Source organism: Cygnus olor, chromosome 3 (genome assembly GCF_009769625.2).
Source record: "Cygnus olor isolate bCygOlo1 chromosome 3, bCygOlo1.pri.v2, whole genome shotgun sequence".
Taxonomy (NCBI): Eukaryota; Metazoa; Chordata; class Aves; order Anseriformes; family Anatidae; genus Cygnus; species Cygnus olor.
In genome coordinates this window covers 49,157,353-49,184,878 of record NC_049171.1, presented here as the reverse complement: position 1 = coordinate 49,184,878, position 27,526 = coordinate 49,157,353, and the positions used below count along the sequence as shown (strand labels likewise).

At 38.9% G+C, this 27,526-nt stretch overlaps 1 long non-coding RNA gene across 3 annotated transcripts; it reads left to right on the top strand.

Annotated features, from left to right (window-relative positions):
* Positions 1-105: 105 nt before the first annotated feature.
* On the top strand, positions 106-26,273 carry LOC121066955. Of its 3 annotated transcripts, XR_005818032.1 has the most exons (6): positions 106-219; positions 689-752; positions 12,080-12,141; positions 12,250-12,351; positions 12,437-12,535; positions 13,257-13,813. It is a non-coding gene; the product is annotated as an uncharacterized LOC121066955 (long non-coding RNA). The 3 variants fall into 3 exon arrangements; XR_005818033.1 differs by lacking the exons at positions 12,080-12,141; positions 12,250-12,351; positions 12,437-12,535; positions 13,257-13,813 and adding exons at positions 18,414-18,507; positions 24,664-24,745; positions 25,886-26,273; XR_005818031.1 differs by lacking the exons at positions 12,080-12,141; positions 12,250-12,351; positions 12,437-12,535; positions 13,257-13,813 and adding an exon at positions 25,886-26,254.
* Positions 26,274-27,526: the final 1,253 nt, after the last annotated feature.

The window sequence follows — 27,526 nt, the reverse complement described above, 5'->3', positions numbered from 1 at the left end:
GGGGGGGGGGGGGGGGAGCGGAGAGGAGCGGGGGTGTCCGTGCGAACAGCACCGCCCCCCGCCGCCGGCCCCTCCCCCCCCCCGCCCTCCCGCACACGGTGCCCGCGCCCATTGTGCAGCCTCCGCGCCCCCGCCCCTCGGCGTGCGCCCGGGCTCCGCGCGCGCGGAATGGCGGCGGCGGCCGTTTGAAGGCAACGGCTGCGGGCGGGGCGCGAGCCGGTAAGTGCCGTTAGTGGGGGGGGGGGGGGCGGGCGCTGAGGTGGGGGGGGGGGGGGCGACGCCGCGCCTTTGTGTGAGGGCTTCGGGGCCGGGGCGCCCGCAGCCAGCCTTTGTGCCGCCCGGGGCAGCCGGGGGGTGGCTGTGAGGTGGGTGGGGGGCGGCTTTGTTGTGCTCCAGCCGGCGGGGAGCGCCTCAGCCGCGTCAGGGGGTCGTGGGCAGGCGGCCGGGGGGCTGCCCGCGGTGAGATCCTGTCAGCCGCGGGGCTGGGTCCGGGGGTCTGTGCCCCGCAGAGCCCGCAGAACCGGCCCCCGGTTGCACGAGTCGCCGTGCTGGTGCCGTGAGGAGGCAGGTGGCGGCTCGCCGGGGAAAGTTTCCGTTTGCTTAAATCGCAGGGAAGGTGGATTTTTAGCGAGCGTTCAGATATCATCCCTGCATGTGAAACCCCGACCTGTCTCCGCTTTAATTCCAGGGAAAATAGTGTAGAAGGATAACACGCATGGCTCCTCCGAAGTCGAGTTTTATCGAAGCAAGCGGTAATTCCTCCTCTTCTATTCCTATTATAACATATTTGTGCTTAGCGGCTCGCGACTGGGCATCTGTGGGTTCGGGAAGGGCTCGGTCAGCACCAAACAAGCCGAGAGCGGCACGTACAGCTTGTTAAAAAAAGTCCTCTTGCTGATTACTGAATGCTGCCTTCTAGAAATGTTGTGCTGTACGTTGGGTGAGGATGCTGCCGGCTCAGAACGAAGCCAGCCTGCAACAGTGGGTGGGAGATGGATGAATTGGGATACCTGGCTTCTCTTTCACTCCAGGTTTCCCCCTCCTGTTTCTCCTTGCGGTCGCTTTGCCTCTTTTCCTTCTTTTTCTGCTAAGGAAGATGAAAACGTCCTGCTTTCTGCAGCGTTCCCGCATGTAAAAGGGGCTGTTTGGCACTTGTTTGTTTCTACCCGTGGTGGTGAATGTACCAAGTGCTACCAAGTCTTCCTTTTTTCCCTAGGTGAAAGAGGAATAAGTATTTAAAAATATTTCCTTGAGAAATAGAAAAACATCTTACCTTTTTTCTTTTTTTAAATCTGATAGATGAGTGTAAGCCGTAATGGATTTTTCCCCCCTCTGTTTGAAACATTTATAGGCTCATGCTTTTGTGAATCATCCAACATCTAATAAGGTCTTACTGCGTGCTGCAGCCTCTCCTTCAGTCAGAACGCTCGTAGCATCTCAATTTCACAAACTTAAAGTTTTCTTAGGCAGTGTCTTTGAGACCTCTACCCTTCTGTCAAACTTGATTGAATTCAGCCAGCCGGTTTCGAGGCTGTATGGAACACATGGGAGCCCCTAGCCCTCACCAACGCTTCCTGCATGAGACTTATTTCCTTAAAAAAGCTGGGGTAAAGTATATTACATCTTAACTCAATGTGTCACAATTTTTCCTTCACACCAATCCTTTCTTCCCTATAGTAGATAACAAAATCTGTTTCTCAGCGTTTTTAATATGTTTTGTCCTACTTTCTTTTCCCTTTACTTACTTTTTCATAGCTCCTTTTCCATGATGGATGTGTTTTATCTCATACCCTGTGTTTTCTGCTGGCTTTTCTTCCCCACAGAAGATGCTGCATGTAATCCTGCTTGTGCTATTTTTTTCTATATTTTTTTTAACACTCTTAAAATGCTGTCAGCCCACTTACATATACGCTTGCTTCTCATCCACCAAGATGTAGGTCTGCAGTTTGGGGAAAAAAACCCAATGACATGCCAGATACTAATCAGACAGAGGATTGAACTGAAGTATGAGGCTCCGTTGTCCAAGAGAAATACAGTTTGAATGAAACCAATGATTTTTTTCCTCTGTTCCTCTGCTTTTGGCTGCTGAGAAGAGCCATGATGGAAGTCTTATCAGGTTCCTATTCCTGCCTTCTTACTGGGGCTTTTTGTAACCTCCTGCTGGCATGTCTGAGCTATCTTAATGTACTTCATTTAATTCTACCACTAGGAAAGCAAAGCGCCCTTTGTAAGTCATGCTCTGCTTTTTCTGCCACCTTGGAGCCTCCGACTGCTGCAAGGGTGACAATACCTCCGTTCCCATTTTTGTTTTTTTGGACTGTGGCCCGGATTCTCAAAGATACCAAGGCGCCAGATTGCAATAGGAGTTCTGTGTTCCAGTACATCTGTGAATCAGTCTCTTAAGTTTTTGGGGAAGGATCTCGAGGTCGTCTGACACAGATTACAGGCTATAAATTTCGTGTTTACAAGACTTGGTTTCAAAGAAAAAAAAGATGCAGGATAGGACTGGAAAACAGAATAGCTTAGACTGTCATACTTATTTCAAATGACTTTGCAAACAAAAAATTTCCTTGCAGAGCCTCCTCTGTAGAGGTTGGAAGCATGCTGTGTAGTGCTTACGCAGTGCTGTGTCCTGCATCTTATAACACAGGCTGAACCAAGAATGTCTCCGAGAGGCAGCAAGACATTAATTGTAGGCTTCCAGGAAAATAAACTAATCAGAACCATTAGAAATTCTCATGTCTTTAGTATTGGATTTCTTAATCTGTTGAAATGTATTTTTTTAATCAGTTACAACACAGAAAATGTCAGCAAAAGCGTATACGCTTCTAAAAATATTTCTATTAATTTAGGTGCTTGGGGGTGGAAGCTGAATTAAATCCTAGCTTAGTTAAGCTCGGATGTTGTGTGTTTAAGGTAATTTATTATACCAGAGAACTACAGAATAACAAAGATAGTTACATTTTAACTAAATACTTAATAAAGTATTTAGCAGAAGTGATGGATACTTTTCAATGAGTTTCTATCTGGCCATTGATTGACTTTATAATTAGATGCTATGGTTGCACCATGAATTTTAGTCTTCAGACAGCAGGCTCCAAGCAGAAGTAGGTTATTAGGAATGCCAAAACTGTCTGACACTTAAAACCTATTAGAAAACAGAAACCAGCTCTAAATCCAGGTGGATTTTCTTGGCATCTGATAAAAGGCATTAAATTCTGTTGATGCACTTATAGCTAGGACATTTTTACTGTTCCCTCCCCCCTTTTTTTTTGGTAAGCTGTGTGGTAAGCTGCATTTATTTACTGGGAATACTAATAAAGTCTCTGTTCTCTCTCTGGCTCTTGTTCTCACAAATTTGGTGAACCTCAACGTGCTTGGTTGGCAGAACCAAATCAATAGATGGCAGAAATCAGTCAGTAGATTTTGAAGCTACCAAAGGGCAGCTTCCAAGAAATATTCTGCAAGTGATCTCTTAAATCTGCAAATTGTTGGGAGCTCTGAAAGAAAAACCATTGCACACGTGATTCTTGTCCCTTACAGCTGCAAATACCTATAGACAAGGGGGCAGCAAGGACCGGCGGCAGGCTCAGCAGTACTAACTGGTATTGCTAACGTAGTCACAGCTGCTGCTGCAGAGACAGGTGTGCCTCACTAACCTACTAGGGGTTTTGTTTGCCGTAATGGTATAGCAGATGCTGTTCTAGTTTAGTTTTATCGTTTTTGCGTACATATTATGATTTTTAAAGGTGTATGTGAAGGTTCCTCATGCCTGGCTATCAAATAAAGAAGGTGAGAGGTGCAATATTGTCAGGAGTCACAATCTGTGAAATGAAGTAACAGAAATAAATGTTAACTTCTAGGAGGCTTCAGGTTGTGTCTTAAATCAGGAGCTGTTTAGTATTTCCTGTTGGTCATCTGTAGAAGTTGAATTATAATAATTATAAAGTAGCAATATATGCCAAGGGTTTAAAATTGTTTAATCACATTCAGAAATAGTGGAAAGGTCATTGGAGAAGTCTCAGTAAGCTGGGTGAAAGGACAGCGTGCTAACAGGTAAAACAATGTTGGTATGTGCAAAACTGTTCTGGAGGCAGAAACCATTCATGTTAACAGTATTAATATAAGAAGAAAATTTGGAGGTCATTGCAGATTGCCGAGGTATCCGAGTCCCCAATTTATAGCTGCAATCAGAAGCAGGGAAAAAGCATTGAGAAGGAAGCGTCATTCTATACAAATTCCGTAATTCACTTCTGCTATTCAAAGTGTGTTACTAACCATCAATTGGTTTTGAAAAAAATAAAATCACAGGATTGTGGAGAGTTTGATGTGAAGGATATGGCAGAGTTTTTCAAGGGATCGAAAAGATTGGAATTATTTATCTCAGGAAATGAAGAGCAGATGTAACAAGTGAGGGGTGGAAAGCTATAAAATAGATATGAATTTATGCTGTCCAACAGCTGATGTGAAAGAAAAAAAAAAAGCTGCATTCAGAAAATGACGACTTATTGAATTCATACCTTTTTACAAGGGGAGGGAAACTGATATTTTCCCTGCTTCCACTCAATGTACAAGCATTTGTCTCTGTATAGGTATCTATCTGTCACCCAGTGTTAGACTAATGCTCTTGAATACACAGAAGCAGCTTAACATCCTTGCTTTATTTGCTTCAAACCAATAATTTGAACTTTGCTTTTTCCCATCAGAGATGACTGCTCAAATAAATGAATATTCATTGGAGGAAGGTATTCTCAGTCTTCTGTATCTGAAATGAGTTTTGTCGTTTCTGGGCTTTGGAGTCATTGTCTGACTGTTTGATGTAATGAAATGTTTTACGCAGAATGAAACAGCTCAAATCAGTGGGATAATGAGAGAAATCCTTAAATCCATACATTGACTGTGGAACTGACTTGTTGCACGGGGATGGCCAGTTTGAACACAAACCACGGATAAAAACTGATGTTTGAAGGGAAACTCTCTTAGGTCAATCCAGCAAGCTCAAAGAACATCGAAGGCATACGGCAAAGGAGCACAAAGGCCCTTTTGTGAGGGTATTCTTTCATGTTAACTCTTTTATTTAGGGTCAGCACTGCAAAATAGGTGGACAGGTTATTGAAAACGGGAAGAGTGATTGATGTTGAGGTACTTTTACTGGTAGCGCTCATGCTAACTGATGCATTACAGCAGCTTGTCTAGCAGCACCAAGTTGCAACCTCCAAAGTAATGCCTGTGGACTAGCCAAAATCAGGGTTGTCAACAATATTTCTGCAGTGTGATACTGTTCATGTTTTGAGCGTCCATAATCTTTTTCATTTGTGCCCTTTCATGATGGTGACGTGGGTTCAGCCAGGTTGCTGCCAGATCAGCTGTGCCAGACATGCGGTGTCGCTACCGAAGAGCCACCGCTGGTAGCACAGAACAGTTTACTGCAAGAGATTCTCATTTCGTAAGACAGAACAGCACCCTCTGCAGTCATTCCGGCATAGACCTTCGAGAAATTCCAAGCACTTTTTAGGAAAATGACAAGTAATTTATAATTCGATAATATGTGTGAACTTAAGATATGTAGTTCAAGCAGCTTTTGTAAAAATGGCATGCAGACTCAGCTGTTCAGTAAAAAGGAAATGCTTAACTTGTTAAATCTTGTTCAGCCACTAGCCGTTGAGTATGTGTGCAGAAATGCTTAGAGAGGTCTTTTATGCTCAGCTGGTTCTGACTTTCTGTTGATACCGAAGGAGAAGGCTGTGACTAACAATAAAAATTAACAAAAATACAAGCTGAGTTTGCCCTGAGTTTCATCCTGCTTTGAAGGGGAGTGGGATGGGGGGTGGTGAAGGGTAGACCGGAGGATCTCCAGGAGTCCCTTTGACCCCAAAAGTTCCATGATTATATGATCTTCATAGCAGGAGAAAAAAATATCAGGAAAGTAATTCAGGAGAAATAAGAGGTAGCCCAGACTGCCATACAGGTGGCAATGAATGACGCTGGTGTTGCAGCCTGAGCTGAATTTGCTCTTGTGAAAATACATCAAAAATGATACTGCAAGTATTAAGTATTGTAGGCTTGTGGGCTAGACTGCAGCAGCAGAATGACATTATCTACAGAATTAGCTGATGTTATTCCTTAGCCTTGTATATTCAGGACTGTCTGTTGCTCTCTGGAAACTTCAGGTGTGGCTACCCAGTTGAAACAATACTGTCTGTGTCTCCAGTCAAGACAATGGAAGGTGTTGTATGGTTCTAGCTAGCCTGAGCGGTCCATTTAAAGCAATAAATAAATCTGAGTTTTAAGGGAGTTAACAGTTTTCTTTTTCCGTGGGAATGAACTTCCAGGAAATCTACCTTCAGCAAGTTTCATAGTAGGGGAAGAGGTTCTGTGCAGTTCAGTCCCAAAAGTGTGTACATTCTGCTGGCTAGGATGTTTCCAGTAACAGAAGTCAGACACGGGGGATTATCTGTGGCTAGCCTGTCTAGCTGTATTTTTATCCATTCTACTTCTCACTGTTAAACAGGTTTTATTTCTTTGTCTAGGAAGGGAGAAGAAGGTTTATTAGCAAAGAGAGAGATTTCTGCTCTTTTTTTTTTTTTTTTTTCTTGTTGGAGGACAACTGGAGCTCTATTCCATACCTGAGGCTACTTTGCAGATAAAAACATCTTTTAATTCCAGGATGATGAATGTACATGTCTTTAAGCTCTGGTGGACGGGTTTGGGTTCCTTCTCTACAATTATCTATGCAATCTACTTGAAAGTCAAGAGTGGGGCTTTCACTACATAACTCTTTATGAGTGCTGGCAGTATTTATGAAAAAATGATAGTGGCAATGTTAGGTTGAAGGAGAAAAGGAGGTCTTATTACTCCTTACCCGATGCCTTATATACCAAACTCTCTATTGCAATTGAGATAAATGTTCTTAACATCTACTTTATTTGACAGATGCTTGAAGCACCAATATTTTACAGGTGGTTTTCTGGTGAGCTTTAGGGTTCCTCACAACTTCATGCTTATTCACTAGAGATCTGATCAATTACCGGAATATTATTCTGTTGAAACTTGTGGACCACCTTTTTTAGTGTCTGTTGAGTTGTTTAATGTTGCATAGCATGTTATACTTGGAACAGCTCTCTTGTGGTGGATCAGCGTGGTCCAATGATGGGACATCTTGACGAATGCATGTACTTCTGTAGAGCTAAAATTTTTCTTAATGCCAAACTTGACAGCAATTGAACTCGCTCTCTTACTAGACTGTAGAGTATTCTGGTAGGAAATAAGCAACTTAATAATTAGCATCGTCCTAAAGTGATATTTAATAAGAGGCTTCATGTGGAATAATCTCTCGATAGAGAGAACCCTTTTTGCTTTGAATACTTTCAGACTCTTGCCCTGTCACATTAAATAGTCCCTTAATCTTTCCACTGTTTGTGGGAACGCATTGAAAAGCAAAGCCATTTGGGTACAGACGTGATCTAAAAGGGTCATCTTCTATATCTGAGCGTTTTCGGAAATGTAAGCTCTTTCCTAGCTCAGTGCTTGCCATATGGGGCACTGGTTACCAAAGCTGATTTTTGAGCATGAATGTAGCACCCAGTCCTTTTTATGTGGCAGGAAGGAAGTGTTTCAGTTTTTGAGAAGCCCAAACCATATGCTTGTTGTAGGTGTTCCAGTCCATTCATGGTTATAGTGAGCTCCTTTACTCATAGTTAGTCATTTTTCCTTTGAAACCTTCTGTATCGTTAGAGAAAGTTAATCTTTTTTTATAAGATATTCTTTCTTAAGCAAGTGGATAAGGACATGATTTTAAAGTAGAAGCAACTAGAAAAGAAAACCATGAAAGCTCTGTGATGCAGTCTAAAAACGTATTCAATGTTCATATACATTTCTGGCTGTTGGTTACTTTTTATTCTGAAGCATCTTAGCTAGAGAGAACTAAGCTCTGCTTGATGCAGGCTTCTAGGAGGCTGAGAAAGATCTTGGACAGATTCTTCTCTACCCCCTTTCATCCCTCCTTTTTCAGGAATTCATAAGCTCACAGTGTACCACTTTCAAAGCATGCACTGCAAGAGTTTTTAATCTTGGTTTCACTCCTTCCTCAAAAGTCTGACTTGTAACATTACGCTTTCCCTATGCTGTTTTTTTCTGACTTGCAACTTGCCCATACACCATTTTTACAGGATAGCATTTATATTAATTTTTAAGACATTAAGGGCTGTTTAAATCCCAAGACACGTCTCTTTGCCTTATTTTTAGCGTACTCGGCTAGCTCTAAGCTTGAGTTGCAGACAAATTGATAGATGGTTTTGATTTCATGTCGAAACATGAGGAACCCTTTGGACATTGTTGAAAGGACTCTGGAGAAGCCTGATTCACCTGTACTTGGGAACAGTACTTTAATTCAAAAGCAACACTTTAGAAAAAATATATTGTATCAGGACTTTATTTCTATAAGACTGTTGTAATGTTGAAATACCTGGAGTCTTACAGAAAGAAATGCATGTCCAGCACACAGTTAAACCCCTTAAAGAGTTCAGATGTTCTGGGGTGCAGAAAACAGGTAATAGCACATCTGAGTAAGATAATAATCATGTTGTTCATCAGAAGTTTTTTTTATTATTATTATTTAGCTTTTTGTTGTGTTTTTTTTGTTTTTAACTTAATGAAAATTCAAAACTGCTACATGGTGTGGTCCTGCTATAGTGAACGTGTTAATTTTTGTTAGAATTATGCAAACTTTTGAGATAAGATTTAACATGTGACATGCAGATCTATTTAAAAAGTATAACACTAACTTAATTTCTAGATTTAATTGGACAAAAGAATGCTAATTACTGATACGTAATCAAGTTCCTTTTGTTACAAATGCTGTGGTTTTTTATATAGGTGTAATTACAATCTAGTGCTTCAGTTCCCTTGTTATCCAATGTTAGTGACAGTTTGTTAGTGAAAAATGAAGTTTGGGGTAGTTCTTGTATATTTAGAAAGGGAAAGTATTGGTAATACTGGTTTTGATTTGTACAGCTGTTAGGATTTTTTAAAATGTATTGTAATTAATGGATAATGTAGAGGAGAAATTTGTCTATTAAACGTAGCTAGCTCCCGTATGAATTGGGCAGATGGGTGAACGTTTGACTCTGGTCTAAGGCCACTACTAGCTGAAACTTAATATTTTCGGTGGACATGTTTGTGTATTATAAAGACCATCGTCAGAACTAATGGTAATTACTGCCACAGAGAAACAAGGAGTAAATGGATCTAGATGTATACTCGCTTCTTATATGATATTGTTTAGGCGGTCTATAAACCAACGGTGTGTTCTAAGCTTCCTATTTCAAAAGCACAAAATTGAGTCATACTCTTGCTAGGTCTTGAGTGTCATTTTTTCTTGAAACTGCATTTATTTTTAGCATACCAAGCTTATTACAGAAGTGTATTTTGAAGGGTATCAGCATTAAAACCTATTTAGAAAAGAATGGGCTTTTAACAATTCTCCCTCTACATACGCTATTATTTCTTCTTCAATTTCCGTCTGTCAGTTACATGGTGGGCCGTCTTTGTTAACAAAATCAGATCGTGATACAGGACTCCTGCTTAATAATTTTGGTATGCTGCTTCTGGACAAAAGAATGCCACTTCCAGGCTTCCTTAAAGATTCAAAATCTCAGGAGACTTGTATGTTAATCTGTTTCCTCTGGGGAGATGAATCTACTTTATCTTGTCTCTATAACTTGCCAGAGTATTCGTCTAGGGATATGTGTTAGAGGTAATAATGTTTCTATGGCATAGATGCATGTTCTTTGATACATAAATCCTGTTTGTGGTATGTAGCCTGGAGAGTTGAGTTACATAATTTGGTTATCTTGTGGTTAAGAAGGGAAATGATCTGGCCCTGTCACCATCTCTGATGTGGCAGTGAATAGCTAATCATATATGTCTGGTACATATTACGTGGAAAAATCATTCATGGCAAGTTGGGAGAAATTCATGTCCTGAATCCTTAGTACAACCAGCAATAATTGGGTGATGCTTTACTTGTGAGTAAATAGCTAGGAAGTTTCCCTTACTGACTATGAAAATGTAAAGCTCAGTAAGTTTAGAATTTATTCTTTCATTTAGTAGCTATGATTTACCAAATGTGAATAGAAAACAATTGTTTTGTTGTCCTGTTTAATACTAGGTGCGTTTCAGTCCCTCTGCTGCAGCTTGGCTTTTGTTAGGGAGTTGCGGAGTGAAATTAATGCCTGTCCCCTTGGCCAAGGCTTTGAGGTACTTGCTCCTCTCTTCTGTGTAACATGCATGAAAATGAGGGGAGATGGCAAATGGTTTGGTGGTGTTTTAGTGCTAATTGAGATAACGAGGTTCTCAGTATATGAGACCTTGGGGAAGAAAACTTCAGGGACCTTGTTTTCCAAGAAGAAAGTGATGGATTGCTAGTCTATAGTCAGGGAACTGTACCCAAGTGTGACTGGCAGTGTACCTTATTGGTTTAAAAAGGTGCCAACTGCTTGCTGCTTTAGATTCTGGCTAAAAATTGTCAGGTAAATTGTTGGTCGTTGGTATTCTGTCCTGTTTAGGACCTACCTACTTCTTTCTTCTAACAAATAAAATGGAAATAAGCGTCAAACATCCTGAGAATGTAAATTTCTTCTGTATCTAGTTTTTGAGGATGTTGCCTGTGTTCTGAGTGCGTCATGTTTTTTTTTTCTTTTTTTTTTTTTGTAGTAACAGAGAATTTTAGACAGTTATTGAATGAAATACAGAAAGGCTCTCTGGAGGGTGTATTGTGCGTCCCAACCATTGAGTCATACAGTGATGCTTGGTCTTTTTCTGCTATTGTGAATCATGAAATATTTCATGGTTAGTGGAATAACTGCAAATGGAAGGTGAATAGTATTCTAATTTGTGTTTGCATATAGTATATCAATACGTTTTAACCCCTATATCTCTCCCCAGATGTAGGAGGTATGCTTTTGAGCTACTAGGAAGCCAAGGAAGAGGGTTCTGCTTTGAAGGAGACAGACTTAATATCAAAGATGGGTAACCCTATCTCCTGGGCACATTTTCTAGGAGAAAATAAGGACATTTCCTTCATTTGTTGAAGGAATGAACGTTTAGTTGTGAACACAGTTGTGTTCATCTTTAGCGGATAAGTAAACTTGCCTATAGGTTGAATCTGAAGGATGAAATCTACAAAGGGGGTGGAATATAAGATTCACCTGTCTTTATTGGCATCCCTAGATTTTAGATTACATGCTCTCCACGTTATACTCTATGTGGAGAGTCCGGAAGGCTGAATGAGGATTCTTTCCTGAAAGGCACTCCGTGCTGCTGTGTGCACAGGATGGGGCTGAGCCTACTGAGTTCAGTCTGTCTCCAGCTGCCCAGGTAGATACAACCCAAATGTTCTGTTAGATCTAGGCTTTAACGGTGTGGTATCTAATGCAAAGTTGGTTGGTATCTTTTTTGTGTGTGCGAGAATAAAGCTGCCTATGCAGTACAGAAAAATTCTCTGTCAAATGAAAGGTGACACAGTTATATCTGTGTAAATGGAGTCATAGCATGTCTTAGTGCATTTCTTAGCAGAGCAAAGTACTTTTGCTATCTGAAAATAGACACCGATATTTTTTCCCTCTCACAACATTTCTGTAGTGAGCGAAGCAAAGTTGTTAGATGCATTTTGGGTAATTTGAGTTTGTTTTACAGTATATTAGTAATCTTGAATGCTGTTTAGGGACAAACAATAAAAATGAAGTTGAACAGTAACTGTAGTATCATGGCTTGGTAGGGAAATAAAAACTGTTAGAATGTGGAATCATGTTTCATGTGTGATTAAAAACTTCTCATTTCACCCAAAGTCTAGTCTGGGAAAGAATATGTTTGTTCTTGGATGTGTGAGGCTTCAAGTTGCACCCTTTTCTTTTCAGTCTGTTAAATACAGCGCCTCCATAAGTGCTGATTTGCTCTCAGCTTTTTTTTTTGTTTTATTGCAGTGGAGCATGAATTTATGAAGGTGGTGTGTTTCTGTAGGCAACAGAAAAACTTTGAGCAGAAAATTCAACACCTCTCAGTGCTGTTCTATCTTTTTCAGTGCCTCGATGTCCATAATCTTTTCTCCCTGAATCTGGTTGTGTGCTGCAAACCTCCGTTGCTGTAAGGTAGCTTTTGAGAATATAAACTGAACCTTTCTAAAAAGCAGCATTTTTCCTTGAAGCTCCTGACTGCAGTTTGAGAAACACTGACTTGGTTTGCGCATTCCAGCTCTGTAGTTCCTCTGTGCCTACCTCCAGAGACCAGATGAGAGCGAGGAATGCAGGGAAGCGGAGGGTTCATGGTCTGCGCGTTGTGGACAAAGAAAGAAAGGTACCTCAAGTTGCACCTTTCCTGAAGGACAGTGATGTGCCTCCCTTAGAGAATGCACCAAATGCCTTTCTTCTCCTCGCTTCAGAGCTTTGCCATCCATCATCAGTCACGCCAGCCAAGGATGCCCCAGGTAGTCAAGAGCCTTCTATGAACAGAGTCTTATCTGCAAGGCGTCACCCTGACGGTAGGCTTCTGTCCAACATTAAAAGCCCCTCACATTGACAGTTGCCCAGAGAAGCTGTGGGTGCCCCATCCCTGGAGGTGTTCAAGGCCAGGCAGGATGGGGCTTTGGGCACCCTGGTCTGGTGGGAGGTGTCCCTGCCCATGGCAGGGGATGGAACTGGATGGACTTTAGGGTCTCCTCCTGCAGTCACTTTAACCTTCTGCTGTGACACGTTTTTAATGGTTATTCTGTAAAATTCATATGTAACTCTGTGTCAGAACATTTTGAACTTCAGGTATTACAAACTAACTGAAGCAAGCATCTCTGCCCGTCCCTGCAATACATATTACTTCTCGGGATAGTAGTTGCATTCATTTGCTCTTTAAACAAGTTCTAAAGCTCCACTCTGATCTCAAGAGTGCAGTTTTCTTAATGGGATTTTTAGAAGGTGGCCATAAAAGAAAGACAATAGCTACTGTCAGAAGTATTAAGAAGTAGTGTGCAATGTGAACAGGCTACTTTAACTTGTTCCTGAATATAATTCTTCTAGATCCTTCCAAAAATAACTCCCCTCCAAACAGTAAAAATTGATATAAGTTGACAGCATGTTTTAGCAGACACTGATGAAGTGTTGATTTCTGCTTTTCTGAGCTTTTAGATGAAAAAAATAACACAATAAGGTAAACTCTTCTTAGTAGTTGTTACTACCATCTTACACTGTCCTTATTTCATTTGTCTTCAGATTTTTCCTCCTTTCACCGTTCTCCTCTCCTCATCACTTTTCCACCAAATTGCTGTACTTTACTTGCTGAGAAAGTACCTGGTCTGAGCAGCAGACAGTAGCCTAAGTCGTGGAGTAAATCGCTGTTGACAGTTCTTGCCTTTTCACTGCTTGATGAGTGAACTTGTAAGTAAAATGCTCTGTTCTCTTCTGGTGGTGGAGGCAAGTCTTCCACGTGTGGTCAAGCAGAATGCAGGACTCGTTTCAATGTGCAGATCTCATGCACGTGGCTAGGCAAGTCGGTGTATTCCAATTACTAACTTGCCGCAGGTGTCAAGCTCTGCTTATTTACATTGGCAGGTCACCTTAACATGAGCGTGTGGAAGAAGGCTTAATCATTTTAACAGACTATATAACGAGTCATATAGTTTCCAGAGGGACCTGGACAGGCTAGTAATTTGCAGCAAGATCAAGAGGATAGCAAGGAATCATGTTTTGACCAGTAAATTCTAGAATGTAGAGACAATAAACATGTAATTTTATTTGAAATAACTAGTATAACTTAAAGATATAGGGATATGAAGAGAAAGTAAATTTTACTGAAGGAATTTTGAATTCCTTATGCTATTTATTCTTATTTTTTTTATTATTATATTTTGTTTATTAATGCTTGTACTCTTTATATTATGCTATGTAAAGCTTGCTCAGGAGAGAAATTAACTAAGGGCATTTGTGTATACCTAGGACTTGAGAAAATACCTTTCTAAACAAACTACAGTTACTTTTAAACTTTGCTTGTGCTTTCATTATAATTCTGTGCAGAATTACAATTGTATGTAGTGAGAACATAATAAAGCTATAGTCCAGGATATAGAGAGTGGATTTTTTTATTGTACCAGTGTATTAAAGAAATATGCACAAATTTAGAGAAACTTGTTATTTTACAAAGGAGTTGTATTTTATGAGTATGTACCTGCGCATACCTTCTGTCAATATATTGCAAGCAAAACAGGATTTTTAGAGCTTTTTTTTTTTGCTGTTCCATGCCTGAGCAGTAGTGCTACTGTAGGAATCTATTGGGTTTCATCCTAGTATCATCTCAAAGGTAGAAGAAAGAGATAAGTAGGACTGAGGTTTAACAGGTGAAAAAGAGATTGTGGAAAAGTAGAGGAAATTACTAGCATGATCAGAGAGGAGTCAGAGTCATATGAGGCAGTTATGGTCTGGAAGAAGTTTTCAGGCTCCCATGTGAGTCTTAAAATTCTGTCATCAGATTAGGGGAAACTTTGAATATTGTTGTTGTGTGCAATAATATTATTTCTGGGTATTGCTAAATCACCACTATATAACATATAATTTACGTGGGTATCACAGGATACAAATTTTCAAGTATTACAGCTTTTTGGAAGGAACTAGATTTGGCAAAGTAAAATACGCTCTTGAAATCTGCTAAGATGGTGTACAAACTAAGCTCTTTACTCGCATCTTCATTTACCATTACGTGTCGGCTGACGCGTTCTGAATAAAATGTCTGTTGCTCAAAGTATTTGCGCGCTTTACGAAGAATACATAATTCTTCCAGTCAAATGCAGCTTAATAGGTGCTTGCCAGTGTTGTTGTTTTACTTTCCCTTATTAGAAAATTTCAGAGTGGAAAATTAAACTCTAAACCTTCTTATTTTCCTTTTCTTTCCAGTTGCGGACTACAGATAGAGCAGTTTTGACACAAGATGAAGCACGTGGTTTTCAGGGCCTCCTTGTGCTACCACAACCACTTAGCTTGCTAGCGTAGGTGGGCTGTGGGTGGGGATGGAAAAAGGAGATTGCAGAGATCTTTTCCTGAGCCTGGCTGTGACAGGTCTTTGGGAAAAAAGCAGATTACTGACTGCTAAAGAAGAAAAAAAAATAGAGGCAGATGAAAACTTGTAGATTTAAAAAGCAAAACAATCCCCACCGTTTTCCCTTAAGTTACCCATTTAACCTTGAAGTTGGTAGTAGCATTCTCAAGGTTTTCTGCAATGATGTATGGAATATTCATAGAGTGCTTTTATTATATAGATTGCTGTGCACTGGGAAGAGACTAAGTGAATGGGACAGTGGAGAGGGATTAAAGGCTAGATGGTGTACTAGGAGGAGGCAGTGAATGTGGGAGCTGAAGGAAAGAAAAGGAAGATAAGTCTGGTGTGTAGGAAAACAGTTTAAAAAAGGGAAAAGGTGAAGGAGTTCTGGAAGAAAGCTCCGACATGGTGATACGTACAATTGAGAAGAAATAGAGGAAAGCAGTAAGGGAAAGGAAAATACCTTACAGTAAACAAAGTCCCGTATACAAATATAATTGGGAGAAGCTGTGACTGAAAACAGAAGATGGAGGGAAAAAGTAAGCAGAGAAAGATAAGAAAACTATGATTCATGCAGAGGATCAGAGTGCATATCCATCCTAAATTAGGATGGGGGTCATTTAAGAAAAGAAAAACAGCTTAATTTAAACAGTCTTATAAAAATATGAGGGGGAAAGAGGGATATGGGATACAAAACTAGGTTAAACTACAACTTGAGTTTAAAAATCCTGTGCAGATCTGAAAGGTGTGTAGGCATTACTTAGAACATCTTCATGGGCCATAATCATTTTGTTCACAGGAACACCTAGACAGACAGACCAATATCTTGTTAGCCATTGTCATTCATCCTATAATCTTTGAAAATCAGTCAAGCTTTCATTTTGCCTTCTGGGAGATGCTCTTTTCCTTAAAGATAGCAACATGAGATTCCGCAGAGCCAGTTATTTAAGTGTGGGCATGAAGCTTCAGTGCCTTACGTTATGCTTGGCTGAACAAGTTAACAATCTGCACAAGGCTTCAGCAGTGTCTGGTTTTGAGAACATACACTCTGAAACTTCATGACTGGCTTAGGCTAATATCATGTTGCATAAAATTCATGCCTTGTTGATACTCTGAACTTGAGGCAGGAACCTTGTCTCTGTATCTCTTCTATGTCTATATTCTAAAAGGAATAGATTTTATATGGGTGTAATATATATACAAATTTGATTAAGTTCAGTGGGTTTCAGAAATAGGCTTGTAAGAGCATAGGTGTCGATAAAGTCTTGTGGTACCAATTTCATTAGGCAGCACCTGCTGATGGTTCTTGCATTCACATCACCCTGCAATTGTATGGTCATATAATAAACTGGATTGGGTACTCATTCAAGGTCTTTTTATTTGCTGGATTACTTTTAACCGGGATCAATTTTCTGCTCTTCTTGTTTGTCATTTTAACCTGTATGGCAGGTGTAGAAAGATGGAGGAAGAAACTGCAGGATTTCTGTCTGTGCTGCTGAAAAGTGGTTATCAAATTGGTGCCTAAGTATTCATTCTTGATCTATGCAAAACTTTGCCAAGAACTCTCTTCAAATGTATTTTTGCACTTCTGAAATCATGGGAGCATTGCAACTGATTTCAATAAAATTAGGCTTCTTATGAAAACGGGTGGACTGGGGTGCTTAAAGGGCCTTCCTGAGGTTTCTCTTTCAAGACACGGCTTTTTTTTTTTTCCTGTTCATTTTTTCATCACAGCTTGCTAAGTTTTAAATGAGCAGAGTAGGAAAATCAGGCATCCACGTAGGTTTGGAATTGGATGACTTTGCATATCACTTGGACTTTTGTTAGAAATAATTAGAGTGAGTATTCTATGCAGTTGTAACATGCTTCCCAGAGTCAGACTATCTTATTCTTAAACTCAGACTTTTTTATTCGGAAGAAAATAATTCTGGCAAATATGTTTTTCCAAGCTAGAGATAGCCTATTCCGGGAATCCCTTAAATTAACTTCTTAATTGTAAGTGCAGCTTTATGGATGAGGAAGCTTTATTAATGGATATGAGGGAGTTTGGAATAAAACAGGCAGTAAGGGTGGCAGTTAAAATGAAATGAGACTTTATGCTGTCAGCTCTGTAAGGCAGTAGGAGGAGATGGTTCTAAAACCAAATAAGCAGTTTGCATGCATAAGTTAGTTATTATCAGTAATCTGGTGCAATGTCAGACTTATTTAGTTGTTTATTTTTCCGGAAGAACAAAATACAAAGCTTATATTAAAAAGTTGATGTGGGCAGGGGATTTTTTTTTGCATGACATTCTTTTCACAAAGCAATCCTTTAATACAGCATCAGGACTGGTTTAGTTATATGCTTCAGGTGAAAGGATGCGTTTTGTTTTAGTGGTAATTCCAAGCTTCCTTCCCATTTCATTTTGTATTGAATACCACTGTTTAAGGGGAGATAGCCCTACAATTCCAAGATAATTATCATAGCGGTAGGAAAATTAGGCTCAATTTTCTATATCTGCCTCCATCTGTTCTTCTTTTAACCTCTTAGCAGTTTTAATGACTTTTCATAAAATAAAATCATAGACATGATGACTAGGGACCTCTGTTTGTCAAGTCTAGCCTCTTGCTTAACTTAGTGCTCTGGCCAGCATGAAGCCAGCCCAGCCATCTTTGTCTGGGTGACTCTCGAATGCTTGCAAGGATGGATCTTCTGCAGGCTCCTCCATGACCTGTTCAAGCCTTGCACCTTTAGAAGCTTCATCAGCTCTGCTGACGTGTGGGGCTAGTCTACCTCCATGGGCTTCTTACTGAGTCTCGCTGGTTCAGATGACTAGCTCCTCAAGGTTCTCAATGTCCTTCTTTTTGCTGTTATTAAATGAGTTTAGTTGTATGATTGGATTTTGTTTATTTGTTTTTACCGTGTCAAAACAACGGATCAGAGCTAGATCTAACCACACCTACGATCTGGGGTAATCTAAAGAAGACTCAGGAATCAAGGACTCAGCAGAGTGAAAAATGGCCCTGAACCTCTTGAAGTCTTCCCCCCACCCCACCACCCTGCCCAGTCCCCAAAAAAAGGCTTTTTCATTTTGTCTTTGACTTAGAAATTTGGCCTACTATTCTAAGAGAAGAGGAGAATTTCTATTTTAATTTTTATCTTTATAATGGTGAGAAGTTATTGCTACTGAATAGGTGTATAGCGGCATGCCTGAAATTTCTTAGTAGTAGCACTAGCAGCAGTCAGTCACTTGCATGGTGTTAGCTTGTGCTGATGTTCAAGGTTGCCATCCCAGTAGATTGTCAATATGTACTACGTGTGCTGAATCTGTTTTATAGATGAATTAATACCTCTGTTTTAGGGATGCAAATACCCGCAGCTTTCACAGGGGCTGCTTGTACTCAAAGGACAAGAAAAAAGGATAGATATTTGAAAAACAATGGTGCAGTCAGAATGTGAGTATGTTCAGTGAAACCTGCTGTACATCTATGTATTTCAAATACAATTATTGACATATTTTGATCAACACAGTTAATACTGGAATTTTTGAGTATAAATAAAGAGGTGAAATTAAGCCTCTTTCCTACCACTATTATATTTAAGTCTTTCTTTTGAAGATATAATTTGAACAGGAATAATGTCTGATATATTTGTGTATGAAGGAATTCATTTTAGTTAATCTGTTGTTTGTTAATAATGTAAAGGGGAAAAAAAAGTTTGTCTGACAGCCTAATCTAGTAGGTTGTTTTTCATACTGCAGCTGAAATTAAAAGTATCCATCATAGTGATGTGAACAAATCAAGAAAATATTCCTCACAGAGTTGTCATTACAGGCAAATGTTCATCTGTTGATAACAGAGTGAATAGCTAATAATTTGAATTGTGGGTTCACAGAAAGTTGATATTAATGAGACTGAGATGAAGAACGCAACTATTTGTGTGGAAAATAGATATTAAGGTGTACACAAATATAACTTCAGAGTGTTTTTTAATTCTGATGGTTTTGTTTCTGGTTTACCAATTAAGACTGCAGGATTAAGTCCTAAAATGCTTATATGCAGTAGATACGTGACAAACACTGGTAGTAGCAGTGCAAGCCTCCTGCCCACACACCAGATGCTATTTCTTTCTTTAAATTCATACCTAGCATAGTTGCTTTGAGGATATGAAAGGAAGCTGGGTGTTCCTTCTCTAAACTCGAGGGCTATTTCACACCTTTGGCAGCACTTTATTTTGTGTTTTAAATTGAAGGTGAATGAATAAACATGATCTCTTTTTGCATTATGAAAAATTGTATTTCTGAGTCTGTAGCACATACAAGTTGGAAGACAGAGGCCTATTGTGATTTTTCTGCACTTGAAATCTGCATTAAATTTTTGGTTTCTTTTTGCTTTGGTATGATGGTAGTATATCGAAGCTGAAAGGCTAGGAAGAGTGATGCTCCTGATTTCTGGGCAGGGAGCATTCTTGATCGATACTGAAGGTTGTTTTTTTTCAGTACTTTTTCTCAGCTGGAAATGTAGTGTCCTCTTGTCTGAAGTCTTGGAACAGAGCAATGAGTTCCCAGTATGCTGCTAGATTTCAAACAGGGAACCTCAGGTGGAGTTACTTATCCATCCTGTATTTGTCTTGCCTATTGTTTTGCCACAAGCTGGCCAGTTTAGACAAAATTGTAATCCGTGTAGTTATGATGGCAATCCAGACAATATTGACCGTGGGAATAGACTGTAGGACATTGGGATATCTGTACTTCCCCATTTTTATTGCAGGGCAAACAAATGTGTTTTTTTTTTCCTTTTTTTTTGCCAACAACTAGTATACCCACTGAAGCGCAGGACCTTTTCTCAACAGGATTGCTCTGTGACAGGAGCATTTTTATAACTGTATTTTCTCAGGCAGAAGAGCATTAGGAGGAATAATTCATTTAAATATACCAAATCATATTTAATTTGTTGCTTAGCAGCCAAAGCAAATTATGGAAATCTCAGAGACAGATCAAATACTGCTTTAGTAAAGGGATTTTAGATCAGTTAGTACACTGATGTTGTTTACTGTTCCACCGAAGTTCAGATTTGGGGGGTTGTCTTCTCCCAGTGACTCAGTGTTGTCATTAGCCAAAATCGTTTTGAGGAAACCTGAAATGGCATCAGGAGAAAAACAAAAGTGAGTAAATAAAAAAGGGGTGGAGGAAAGAAAAGAGGGGAAAAAAGAAACGACTCTGCATTTTGAAATCTCATCAGATCAACACTTTAATTAGGTACATTGATGAGAAAATTTAACATATCCCTATTCTAGATGTTTAGGGAATTCCCGTGATGCCAATTTAATTTACAAGTTATTTCGCCACGGAAGTTCAAGTAGACGGAAAACACACTTAACTAATCTTTGTTATTTTGAAGGTACAGGTGGTTCAGTTTCACACTGTGCATAGAGGAAGCTATGTTAACGTTTGAAAGTTTCATCATTTGGTCTTAATTAATTTTACTGTGTATAGTTGGATACAAAGGATAGTAATTACCATAGCAAAACCAAAGGAAACCTCTGAGCACACACAATTCTTTCAATGATTTTCTGTCTCCAATATTTTGTGCCTGAAGGAATTACTAAGAAGCGGTGTTCAGGGGTTGGGGAAGTGGAACATAAAGTCTATTCAAAGATAAAAGTGCCTCCAGATTGATTCAGCAGTAAGATATGTACATAAATACACACAGAATAAAACAGAAAATATGCGGAGATTTTAGCATACAGGTAAGCATTAGGGTGTATGTGAATACAGCCAAAATGCTTAGGGTTGACTGAGGAGCCAGACTGAAATGAGCAGAGGATTTTTCATATGTGACTTGAATGTGAGACCATCTGAGGGGCTGATAAATCTAGAGACAAATTCCAAAGTTCATGCAGTGGAGATGGGCATACATTGGGGTTATTTTTTTACTTTTTAACTCACTGTGAGTGAGTAGAGGGAATTCTGAAGATTAAAGCTTGAAACTAGGCAAGTTTTGAATATATGCTTTGTGGTTGCAAACCTGTTGCCATCATGAATGATTCTTCATAGAAACTTAGAACCTTTTGGAAAGAAAAATCCTTTTGGTTGGATAGTTGGTGTACAATAATCTTGCTCCTTTTGTTACCCATCAGACAGGCCACAGTTGTTTTTCTTTGCTTGTTGGTAAGGAGATAACCAACCACAGGTGTGATTTTGACTTTGGTCTCCTCTAATTCCTCGTGCTTTTTTTTGTTTTTTTTTTTTTAAATTCCTTTTGGTATAAAAATAGCGCTCACTGCTCTTTTACCATTTCTCTTTCTGGTTTAAATGAATAATCGTTACGTGTGGGCAGCATCACTTTGAAGGTGGCTTTTATTGCATAGGTAACTGCTGCAGCCAGATACTGGATATTTATGGAAGATACTTTAAACTGAGCTGAACATTTGTTACCCTAATATAGAGTAGGAAATGCATACTTTTTGAAATAGGATATAGAAAACGTTAACAATTTTTATTGCAGATACTAATTTTATGAAGAAAAAAACCACAGTACAACACAAAAGTTTAGTTTCTTCTTTATTATGAAATATTTCTGCTGTTCTTACGGTCTTCCAAGAATTCCCTGTTTACGCAGCATCTTTTGTTTAAAGGCATTTATGTATGTCAAGCCTTAATTGGATTTAGTTCCCATGCTTCTCACATGTTCTACTATCTGTTTTCTTTCGTATTAGAAAGCTAAATGGGTAGAGGATCTTTGTGGACTGCTTAAAACTTAACGCAGTGTGAGAAGCTTGGCAGAAGAGGCAAGTCCCCGAACTCCTTTTATCCCAACCTCAAAACTATTTTTTCTCATTTTTGGCATGCTGAATTTATTTTCATAACTTAATTTTAGACAGTCGCAAAATTGTAGGTTACAGAACAATGCTGACTTAAACATCGTGTTTCTCAGAAGATACTTGGGGGCTAACATTGGAAATTGACAACCCAGTTTAGTTGTAATTGAGGCAGGGGGCTCCTACTGTGTGTTTTTTTTTGTCTGTTTTGACAGAACTAGGTTCTGTTGTTATAGTCTACGTTTTCTGTGCCAAAAAAAAGGCTGAAAGGGATGCAGGGAGCATCACTTTGTGTCACTGATGAAATTCGAAGATAATGTTACGAGTCAACAGTGGGCACCTCACAGACAGTTTGTTTAATGAGGGAGGCCTTGAGGGAGGCAGCCTACAAATTAGCAGTGAAATCATCAGAAATGATGTGCAAAAGCACCAACTTCCTATTCAAGAGTTGAAAATGAGTAGGTGCAGACAATGTTGATTCTTGTTTTCAAGCCTGCGGTCAGGGCAGAGACCAGGGATTTATGGGTTTATTTCATGCACATGCTGATCATTTGAAACACAACCTTGTGAAGAATTGTTCTATCTTGGTTTACATTGAAATGGATTTGAAGTTGACGTTACCTTGCAGGACTGGACTGTTAATTCAGCATCTTTTATTACCAGCATCTCTTTCATCGCCCTCATTTTATTTCATTCTTTATTTTTGAGATAGCAATATTCTCTCTGATTTCCAGAGGTGACTTCTACAAACATGTCTATATTGAAGTATCACCTCTGTGAAGCTATCTACTGCTGAATAAATTGATCAGATGTTGTATTGTTTTATTTTGTTCATTTCCTGACACATTTGAAGCTTTTTGGAACAAGAAGCAGGCTACTTATAAGTGCCAGATGAAAATTGGAGGATATATACATTTTAAGAACCAGAGAGCTTTATGGTAGGTGTATGCAACAGAAGAAACACAAAGTTAAATCTGTTGACTCGAGAATCTTATTTTAATCTTACTTTAGAAAATGCAGATAAAAGGCTTTTAACTGTTCTTGTTAACTACCTAAGCTTTTTCACACTTCTTGTGAAAACTACTAAAAGCTCTATTCTACTGTTTCAAGGTTTTGTAATGACTAAAATGCTGTAGTATAATTACAGAAAAAAACACTGAATGTAGTCATACTGCCTAATTTTCATATATTAAATAGATGAAAATTTTCAAAAACAATCTTTAGTAGCATTTGATCAGTTGTGTTGCTGTTGGGCATAAATGTTACTATAGGTGTAGTGAGCTTTGTGAAGATGAATATAAGAATCGAGTATATTTTAGTTTAACAAAGCACTTGGTGCTTGAACGTTTTATGCTCAGGAAGAAAATGGCTCCCAAATAACTTTACTTTTTTTGTTAAAAAACACCCCCCCCAAAAAAACGGAACAAAAAAAATACATAAAATAAAGTTGTATGTGTTTCTGTTACCTGTATTGTTTTTGTTTGTTTGTTTTGTTTTGTTTTGTTTTGTTTTTTCATTTTTTCCTGGGCATTGAGGAGAATAGGGAGGGACATTGAGCACCTGCAGAGAATGAACTGTACTCCTCAAACAAGAAACTTTCTAGAAGCCTCCCTGCTTTTTCAATTCCCTTCAAGTGAGCAAATGTTAATTTAAGAGCCTTATCTTTTCATCCATAACAAGGCCACTGAGGTATTTGGAGTCCATAGTGCTAGAGATTTTAAAGATTAAAGTCAGCATCTTTAATTGGGTCTGGGGAACACCTGATGGATTTTTAGGGAGAACAAAAGCTATTGTATGATAGTCTCTTAATAAAATTTAGGTAGAAATATACACAGCTTTATTAGTTGCTGTCTTGTGGCCTAGTGCTGACTCTACGTGTAAACAGAGCAAATACCAGAGATTACACATCTGTCCAGCAGTCTGGAGCAATTTATTGAAGGATAAATAATAGGGGATTAAGAAAAAAAAGAGATCATGTGATTCATTGATACAATGTGTAAAACTATTTCTAATCTGTACTCAAACATATGGTATAAAGTAAATGTGTTATCTAATGTTGGTTATCATTTTCATTTCATTAATCATTTGCATCCTTATTTAATGGATGGAAAGAAATCATAATCAGAACTCATAGAAAGCTGATATAAATGCCACAGTGTTAGTTCTTAATATTTTATTTTTGTGTTCACTGTGATTCGTACAGAGTTAGATGTGTATGCTCCAGAAGTTCATGACAAAATGTTTCATGATATTAACAAAATTTACAAAGCTAGGAGGGTGGCTGGTAGATCAGGTAGTAGTGCTGCTGTTCAGAGGAACTTGGACAGTCTGAAGAGAGAGGCTGATGGAAACATCATAAATTTCCACAGTGGGACATGCAAAATCGTACAGGTGGTGAGGATTAACCCCAGGCACCGGTGTGTGCAGGTCCGGCGAGCCAAGGGAGGTTATCCTCCATCAGCACTGGTAAGGCAAGTGTTGGGTCCAGTCGTGGGTTCCCCACAACAAAGGAGAAAGTGTCATTGCCTTCTGCCCCTTGTATTTGGAATTGCTACAGCTGAGGGTTCCTGCCACCACGCACGCAAAGAATGACTTCATCTGTTGCACCTACAGGAATCATAACATAGAGACAGTGCAGCAAAAGCATAATATTTAACCATAATTCTGGTTAAAAAGAATCCCAGCTTTACCTGTCTAGTGCTTACAAATGAGCAATGAAAGATCTGTGGTCAATGTATCTGAGTAACTGTGCTTGTTTCTGTATACGTAACTGCTTCCTGTTCATAAAATAGGTGGGAGTTTGTGCAACAAGTCCATAACTTCCACTGCACATCTTTCTCTCCTCAGCAATCACACGGAGAGATTTTTGTTGGGGTAAGGATAGTTTGCCTCTGTGTCGATCCATTTTGATTATTCTGCAATAAATGAATCATACTGAATAAACAAATCCTTTCATTCTAGCAGCTAACTAGCTTCTGTTTTAGCTACTGTCACATTAGCTATTAGATTATGATAAATTGTCATGCCTTTTCATACTTATGCTAGTTACAGGGCTTTGTATGATTGTTTTTAATGCCGATTATCGACTAGAAGACTGTTGTCACTCTTCTCTGTATTTTCTCCTTGTACTTCTCTCTTAGGAAATGGGCGGGAGGTGGGGGAAGGAGGGAGGAACAAGGCATCACTGAAAACCATGTTGTAGCATGTCATCTTCTGGAATGATAGGCTCTTTGAGGTTGTGTGCATCTCGTGAGAGAGGTTTTCTGAAATTGAAACAAAACCATGCAGCCAATGAAGTTATGATTACTTCATTGAAAGGTCTAGTTGCCTAGTAGTGCACGTACTGGCATGTAAGTCTACCTTTACCTGTGCTTCTGTAATAAGCATATCTCATGAGAATACATGGTTTTGAGGCAAAAGACTTAAAGCATGTTTTTCATGTTTTAGAGCTAATTATAGCTAACTGCCTAGTTTCAGACAATAACTAGTTCTCAGTGGCTTGATTGGAAACTTGAAAAGCAAGGTTTGTATGTGTTAGCAGGTATTCCTCTGAAAATAGTAAGTAGTTCTATCTGCCCATTTTATGCACTGGCGGTAGTTTTAAAAATATATGTGAAATATCAGAAGTTTTCTGGAATTTGTCAGGTTATATAAGTTGCATTTTTTTTTAACTTACTTGGAAAGACTTTAGTAGTCATCCATCTTTTCCTTTATTTCCACAAACCAAAAGGGTATCATAATGTATGTTCAGCACAATAAAAGACGAACATCTAAATATATGAAGTACTTTCAGTAAATGGGACTTAAGGCAACTTACATTGTGCACAAAGTTTCTTAATCTTAAAGTTATCAGACTAGTTTAAACAGATGCAGGACATAGGGAAAAAAGTAAATATGAGTAGTTTAGAAAGTCGAGATCTATCTGTATATGTAGAGGAAGTGTCGCCAGTAAGAAAGCAACAGGTGTCTTAATAAATAAAAAATCCCCCTTTCTTTTCCACTTTTTTTTATTAGTTCTAATGTTGGCTGCCGAAGCTCAAAGAAGAGGTCACAGACCTAAGCCTCCTTTCTGTTCGTCTGGCTGAGTGAGGTAATGCATTCTTTTCACCCAGCAACGTGTAGCTTTGTGGTGGCTGGAAGAAGGAACAGTCAGAGATCCAAGCTGCCAAAACAGAATTGAAATGCAGAGGAGACACAATTATTCAACTAAATAAAAGTGAAGGAAATAAGATGACAGAAATAAGTATAAGGATATGGACAAAGGAGAACAAGATAATCTGATCTCAAGCAGATTTGTCACTTTCAGTTGTTGGATATAAATAAAATAAAATCCTCTTCCCTCCTCGTATTCTGTTGTTACAAAAATTCACTGATACATCTCATTCTACCCACAGGTTATATAACTCCTTAAAAATGCAAAAAATCCCCCCAAACTGTTGTTAAAAACAATTATAAATACACTCTCTCCTTTTTATCTCTTTTTGATAATGTCAAATAAAATACTTAGTTACTGGTTTGATGTCTTCTAGGGCCGTAAAGTGAGGAAAGCTTAAGTGTGCTTTAAAGCATAGCTTATGCTCTGGTAAAAATTGTTTCACTTTCATCTTCATAAAGTATAGTAACTGAAGAGTCAGGAAATTGAATTAACTTTTAAGTCAATGTTTCTTGAGTTATTTTGAAAATCAGCAAATTAGTTGCATGATTGAAGACCCGAAGTGGGCAAAATTGCACGCACAAGGAAACTATTGTTTGGGTTGCACAAAGCTCTTCAGTTGCATTTACATGCAATAGTAGAACTGGAAGGCAGAGGAAGAGTATGACGTACATACTTGAGCACAACAAACATGAACAGTTGTATGTAACTTATGCAGGTACGTATGCAACATGCAGGTATGTTTTTGATCTTTTTTTAAAAGAGGCACTAATATGGAAACTAAACATTTTTATTATGCCTCTATACTGGCAATGTTTAAGATTATTTTTAAGAGCTAATAACTTGATATGGAAGAATTGAAATCCTGCGTCGACCAAAGGCAATCATTCTGATTCTGATTTTTTGTACTCACAAAGCAGTAGAAACAACTTGTGAAATACCATGATGTTCAGCTTGAGTTAGTTATTTAATTCTAGTTGAATAGCTGGATTCTTAGTTGACTGAAAATCTTTAGGGAGGCATAATGAACATGCATTTTGTCTTTATTTTCAGAGGGTTGTGTTTAGTATTGTTTTTTCATTGATTCTCAAATTACTGTTCTTGAAGACTGTTAGAAGAAAGTTTTAAGGGAGAGATGAGCAGGTAGGAGCTACGTGTAGGAGGAAGAAAATGACTTTATTCCCCATAAGAAATACTGATGTTTCAGTTTTGACCACTTGTGGAAAACATGGCATGCTTCCATTTGATCTTGCTTCTGGTACTCTAATAAACTTTTACAAAGAAATGTTCAGACTTACTAAGCAGTAATGGAGTGAAGAAATGAGGATAGTCCATTAAGCAAAAATTAAAAATCCACCTCCCCAAGTGTACAGTATTTTAGTGAAAACAACAGATTTCAGACTAAGCATGTGATGTAGCTATATATTCTGTCTGTTCTGAGATTTTGAGTAGGTTATAGTGTTGTGCATACAAGTGAGTAGTTGAAGAGATTACAGTATTGC